Consider the following 6,753-nt stretch of genomic DNA (forward strand, 5'->3'; position numbering starts at 1 on the left):
GGGAGGCTCCAGGATCACTGTGGCTTTTACCAGCTGCTGCTAAACTGAGAGGTGTTGCTGCTTCATGTGTGAAGATGTTTGCATGGCTTTAACAGTGCAGACGTTCCTCATGTGCACCCATTTCATATGTTTTATTGTGATGTTTAGTAACATCTGCTTCCCTCCTTCAGGCAGACGATAAAGTGAGCTCAGCCTTAAACATGTGGAGAGAACGTTTGACCGACAGTCCTGGGACGACTGCAGAACAATGGTTTGTTTTTAATGATAAAGTTTCATAATGGAAATAAATGCTGAGCCTGTTTCATGATGTTGGCCCTGCAGCATCAGGCAGGATTAATACTGTAACAAACGTGTGTCACAGTTATAATGACTTTAAATGAAGACTTGGGTTGGATGGAGATGTCAGCTGGATTTGTGCTGACTGTCACTTTAAATGTTTTCAGTTCAGCTTCTAAATCTACTTTTGTATAATGTTTGCTGAGTTTTGCACTTCATGACGCTTTTAAGAAGAGCCAATAAATCCTGACTTTACACAAAAATAAAGGTTTAATGTGTTTAGTGTGACAGTGGAGGAGAGCGCACATAATAAGAGTCATTAACAGAATGGTGACAATTATAATCTGTCTCATTTTAGGAGCAGCTCACAGGCACAACAGACTACAGAGCAATCAAAGCACCAGTTAAACGTCCATGTGACCGGCTTACAGCCAATGAACAATCAGTCCCCACTGTCCCCACCAACATCACTGTACTGGAAAGACTGTGCTGCCATGGTCAGAGATGAACTGGTGCTAAAATGTAAGGCAGCTGATGTGTGTGGCCTTAGCAGCACAAATGCATCACGGCTGCAACGCTGCAGTGTGTTTAAACATTTGAACATTTCTGTGGCTTCAAACCAGCAGCTGCTCTGTACTCAGTCGTGTTTGTGTGTCTGTCAAAGTGATTGTTGTCTTTAAAAAGCCTTTTGTGTTGAGTTTTGTGAGCAGTGCCGAGCTTCTCTGTAGTCTAAGCCGAGTCGATATATTTGATTCCATGTTTGGTGTGATTTTCAAAGTCAGCAGCAGCAAACCCATACGGTAAAAAAATACATTTTTCCTGGCCAAAATATATTTCAAATATATGGTAAATATATTTTGTATTTGTGATGCTCCAAAAAAATATATTTTTGAAATTGAAAATATATTTCTTTCAAACCAAAATACATTTCAAAACATATTTTAGGGTGAAGAAAATACATTTCCAACCTTACAGTAGAATGTATATCAAAGTATCCTTTATTTAAAATATATTTAGTGCAATAATGATGATAATGATAACAATACTAAAAGTAACATGTTTTATGCACATCTGCAAAAAACAGTTGGATTCAAACAAAACAGAGTCAAAGGTCTATCACGAATTAGGTTGTTTATTCATTTGCTTACAGTATTTCACATTACACAATATCTCACTATAATGTAGCGTTCATTGACTTTGAAATTATCTGTCAGTGATACAGTAAACAAGATACAACAACTGCTATGTACACTTTAGTTTTTGACAATATATACAATTTAGTACTTAAAGGAACACACTCCACTGTTTTGGAAATAGGCTCATTCTCCATCTCCCTCAGAGTTAAAAATGCAGCGTCTTCTTTCTAGATCCGTACGTTAATAGGGCTCTGGAGCGTGATCTTACGGGATGGGGCGTAGCCAGGATTTTTGGTCAAGGCGCCATATTAGCAGGCCAAACAAATGCTTGCTGTGTGGTCGGTTGTAATGTTAGATTGCACTACCGACAAAGGAATAAGCTTGAAAACAGGCTCTCTTTTCATTGTTTCCTCACCTGGAAACATCATGAGGGAGCTTATGTGTTGGATGTTACCAAAAGAAGGCGTCTAGCCTGGATAGCAGCTGCAAGACGAGCTGATATTCAGTTCTCTACCAGCCACAGATATCTGTTGGTGTGCTCCAGTATTTTCATTCAGGTAAGTTCTAAATAAGTTCATATTATTCTTTATAGCCTGTTAATTTTATTTTCAATGCGCTCTGAGATCATAGCACAAACTTAGAACAAACATGTAGAACTACCTTCTATTTATAGAGTTGCTAATTATTTGGCATTATTGCAACAAACCAGCCTATGAAATGAATGAAACAAATCCTGACTGGGTTCCAACACTACACATGGGGCACTACGAAATCCCTGCTTCAAACTACATGCTACATACCACCATGCCAATCAGATTACTTCTTCCATGTGAGGGTAAAAAGGTGACCTTCCTGGATAAGATGGCTGTCAGGGTTCCTGGGTCGTTGACCCAGTGATTTCAGTTTGTTCATGTTCAGTTTGGTTCGCCACATTAATGTTCTCACTTCCTGTTTTTTCCCGTGTCAGCTTGTCTCCCGTGTTATTAGTCAGATTATGTTCAGCCCTGTACTCACCTGTTTCCAATCATTGTCATCATTCACCTGTGTATTTAAGTTCCTCGGTTTCACCAGTTCTCTGTCGTGTCATTGATGTTGATGTTCATGTGATGTTCTGTTGTCGTTTCCGCCTGCGTTCAGCCAGCCAGCCATTCAGCCTTCCAGTCAGTTGTCCAGCCAGCCAGCCATTTTCTCCCTTTGTTCTGTTCATCCACTCCTCATAATAAATCTGCACCTACCTGCGAGTTCTGCGTTTGGGTTCCTTCTTCCTCGCCTCCACACGACGCCTGACAGAATGACACGACCCGTGCCACGAAGACACGATTGGAACCCAGCAGACTCGGACCTCTACGAGCGGCAGGAGGCAGCGCTTTCCCGTTGGGCAAAGGAGCTCAGGGGAAAACAGCGGCTCTTCGCGGAGCGAGAGCACGTCTTCGAGGGCACTCGCTTGGCTCTGGGCGGGCCTCGGAGACGCCGCGTTCCCCCACCTGCTGCCTCACCTGTACCGGAGCATTTGCCGTGGAGAGTGGACGTTCCACGCCGCGCTTCGGCCACTCCCTCTCTCGCCACTCCGCTCCTCGCTCCCATACCCGCCGCCTCATCCGCCGGACCTCCACCATCGCCGCGGCACAACGGCTACGCCTCCCACCTCAGCTCGACGGAGGCTACCGCGCCAGAGGCTCAGCTGTTTATCCCGGCCGCTTCCTCTTCCCGGAGAAAGCGGCGCACACGCCGCCATAAAATGGACTATTTTCAGCAATTCCCGGTGGTGAGTTCCAGCGACTGTTTTCCACCCTCGTTTGACTCTCCACTTCAACCCAATAATAAACCCGTCTTTGATTCATGGGACGTTTCCCTCCTAGAGGAGGAAGTGGACTGGGAAGAGTTTTTCTGCTCTGCTCCTCCAAAGACTGTAGATAGTGGTGGCAGGAAAACCCGAACATTCTCCCATACACCTGCCAGTAACACACACACCGTCACTATTTCCACACCCATTATTGAGCCATTGCCCACCAGCATGGGGGCCCAGTCTACGCCCACACCAGTGCCAGCTCCCAGGAGGAGGGCAGCTGCGACCCGGTCTAACTCCACACCCGCTTCTGTTTCTCAGGTGGGGGTGACTGGTGTCCAGCCGCCTTCCGTGCCCGTCCCAGCGCCCAGGCTGAGGGCAGCCAGAACCCAGCCTGACCTCCCTAGAGACTTGGAAGAGCTAACCGGTTCACCTGCTACGTCACCACTTCATCCACCTCCTGACCCAGCCTTTCACGCCCTCGCACTATCCCTAGTTAGGTTAGCTGAACTGTCCCCTGCCCAGGCACCAGCCTTACTAGCCCAAGCCGTAATTTTATCTCCGTCACTAGCTCAATCTGTAGCTCAGCCAGCAGCCTCACCTACCCCTGTTCATCCCTTAGCATCTCCACTCCAGTCAGTTCCCTCACCTGCTGTTCAGCTTTCCCTCCAGTCAGTTCCCTCACCTGCTGTTCAGCTTTCCCTCCAGTCAGTTCACTCTCCTGCTGTCCAGTCTCCTCCTGTCCTCCAGTCACCTCCTGTAGCTCAGTCTCCTCCTGTCCTCCAGTCACCTCCTGTAGCTCGGTCCCCTGTCCAGTCTGCTCCTGTTTCCCAGTCACCTGTCCACCATCCCGTCCAGTTCCCGGACCTGCAGCCACAGCACCCAGAGCCAGCTGTGAGCCGTCCTGCTTCTCAGCCAGGGGTCTCCGCACCCGCTGGCCCGGCCGCTCCTCAGCCAGGGGTTTCCGCACCCGCTGGCCCGGCCGCTCCTCAGCCAGGGGCCTCCGCGCCTACTGGCCCTGCCTGTCTCCGGCCAGAGGCCTCCGCGCCTGCATCGCCTGGTCAGGCCTCTGCCTCAGCTGCACCCACGCCCGGCCCGGCCTCTGCCTCAGCTGCACCCACGCCCGGCCCGGCCTCAGCCTCAGAGCCTTCGTCTGCTGCAGCCTCAGAGCCTTCGTCTGCTGCAGCCTCAGAGCCTTCAGCCTCGCCTGGCCCAGCCTCGTTTGGGTCTGGAGCTAAACGGCCATTTTCTAGACCGCTGGCTAGGCCACTGGCCGGGCGCCATCGCCGTCGTGGGCGGCCCACAGACCCTCTTCGCCTGAGTGGCCGCCGTCGCCTTCCGCACGGCCGGCCCCCGGACCGCCTTCGCCTGAGTGGCCGCCGTCGCCTTCCGCACGGCCGGCCCCCAGACCGCCTTCGCCTGAGTGGCCGCCGTCGCCTTCCGCACGGCCGGCCCCCCGAACTGTGTCCACGTCGCCGCCGTTGCCTTCCACGCGGTCGGCCCCCGGACCAGTGCTGTCGCCGTTGCCGTCCGCACGGTCGGCCCCCTGAACTGTCTCGTCTCGGCCACGGGCCGCGGGGACGCCCACCTGAACTGTCTCGTCTCGGCCACGGGCCACGGGGGCGCCCACCTGAACTGTCTTGGTGTGGACTCCGTCCCTCCGTCCTGGGCCCCCTCCGCCCACCCTGTTCTGGTTTTTTTTCTTTCTCTTTTTGCCGTCGGGTGCCGGCCTTTGGAGGGGGGGGTACTGTCAGGGTTCCTGGGTCGTTGACCCAGTGATTTCAGTTTGTTCATGTTCAGTTTGGTTCGCCACATTAATGTTCTCACTTCCTGTTTTTTCCCGTGTCAGCTTGTCTCCCGTGTCATTAGTCAGATTATGTTCAGCCCTGTACTCACCTGTTTCCAATCATTGTCATCATTCACCTGTGTATTTAAGTTCCTCGGTTTCACCAGTTCTCTGTCGTGTCATTGATGTTGATGTTCATGTGATGTTCTGTTGTCGTTTCCGCCTGCGTTCAGCCAGCCAGCCATTCAGCCTTCCAGTCAGTTGTCCAGCCAGCCAGCCATTTTCTCCCTTTGTTCTGTTCATCCACTCCTCATAATAAATCTGCACCTACCTGCGAGTCCTGCGTTTGGGTTCCTTCTTCCTCGCCTCCACACGACGCCTGACAATGGCAAAGGTTTGCTGCGTTTTGGTGAACATGTGCCCCAGTGTGGTAGTAAAACCAGGGAAAAATGCTCTTGTTAAATACTCTTAAGTCTTGTGCTGTTTATGTAGTGATAAGTTTTCTTTTTTTTTTTTTTTTTTTTTTTTCCTTTTTTCTCTTCTTTTTTTTTTTCTCCTTCTCTTTTTACAGTTGCAGAAACATATAGGTGATTGCTGTAACGTATGTTTTAATTTTGAAATTAAAGCAGCCTTTTTTCCGTTAAAAGGTTCTTTGTGAGGATCAATCCAGACATGGGAACAAAATGCCCTGCAAAACTTGGTACAAGCCGCAAGACAGGTCGTGTCGTAAAGAGGAAGGTTACAAGAATCAGCCCTCGGATCACCACCTTCCTCCAGCGGCTCTCTGAGTTTGAATGGAGGACTTCCAACTAGGTAAGAACAGAGATGATAATATCTTTTACATAGCTGATAATTATATACATACTGTACACACATCCATACAACAGTATGAATGATCTCAGACAGATGTGAACAAGTGAATAACCTGAGCAAACATGAATATTGATGATGTGTCTTTGACAGGTGGTGATAAAGACTACGCTGAACCCGACCATCCTGGTAACGGAAATCTAAATCCCATGTCACATTCTATTTCCTGGGACCCACTGATAATTATTACATTTTGTAAATGATTTTTGTTTTACAATTGTAATAGTTTATTTAATGTTCATGCTGGTGGGTTTGTCCTGTTTTTAGTGGAATGAAAAACTGTTTTCCTTAAAAAAATCAGACAGAAAGGTGAAGGACTGTGTAGTTTTCATGTACGCTTCTATTTATTTTGGTTATTGGCATTGTTTTTATTCAGTTTAAAAATGTTTTTCTTGTTAAAAAAAAAAATCAACAATAAATGTTGGTTTAATTCACTATTCTGAGACTACTTTATTTTTTTTATTTTTTTTTGTCCCGTTTGGATCTATAGCCATCAGAATTGTTGTCTTGAGGCCAAGAAAGATGGCAAGCGGATTTATTTTACCAAGTGGATCATCATGGCCTTGCCATATTGGTCCATTTGATTGACCTTTATTATAATTATGAATTTATTTTATTTTCAGTTGCAAACGGGACAGACATGACTGTGGGACAGGACAGGGGGAAAGAATGAAAGAAAGAGAGGGAGAGAAAGAAAGAAAACCAAAGGGGGGAAGAGACGGTGAGAAGGGGGGGAAGAGAGAAAAAACAAACAAACAACAAAAAAAAAACTCCTGGGTCACCTGTATGGAGAAAAACAAACAAACAGAGGAGACAGCAAACAACAAAGAGCAACATAATAATAGAAAAAAAAGCACCATCACAATAAACTAGCTAGCCATAGATATCAATAGTTACTA

This window comes from Mchenga conophoros, linkage group LG3 (assembly GCF_057382185.1).
Source record: "Mchenga conophoros isolate Kocher_MC1m ecotype Shallow Benthic linkage group LG3, M_conophoros_male_GT1.1, whole genome shotgun sequence".
Taxonomy (NCBI): Eukaryota; Metazoa; Chordata; class Actinopteri; order Cichliformes; family Cichlidae; genus Mchenga; species Mchenga conophoros.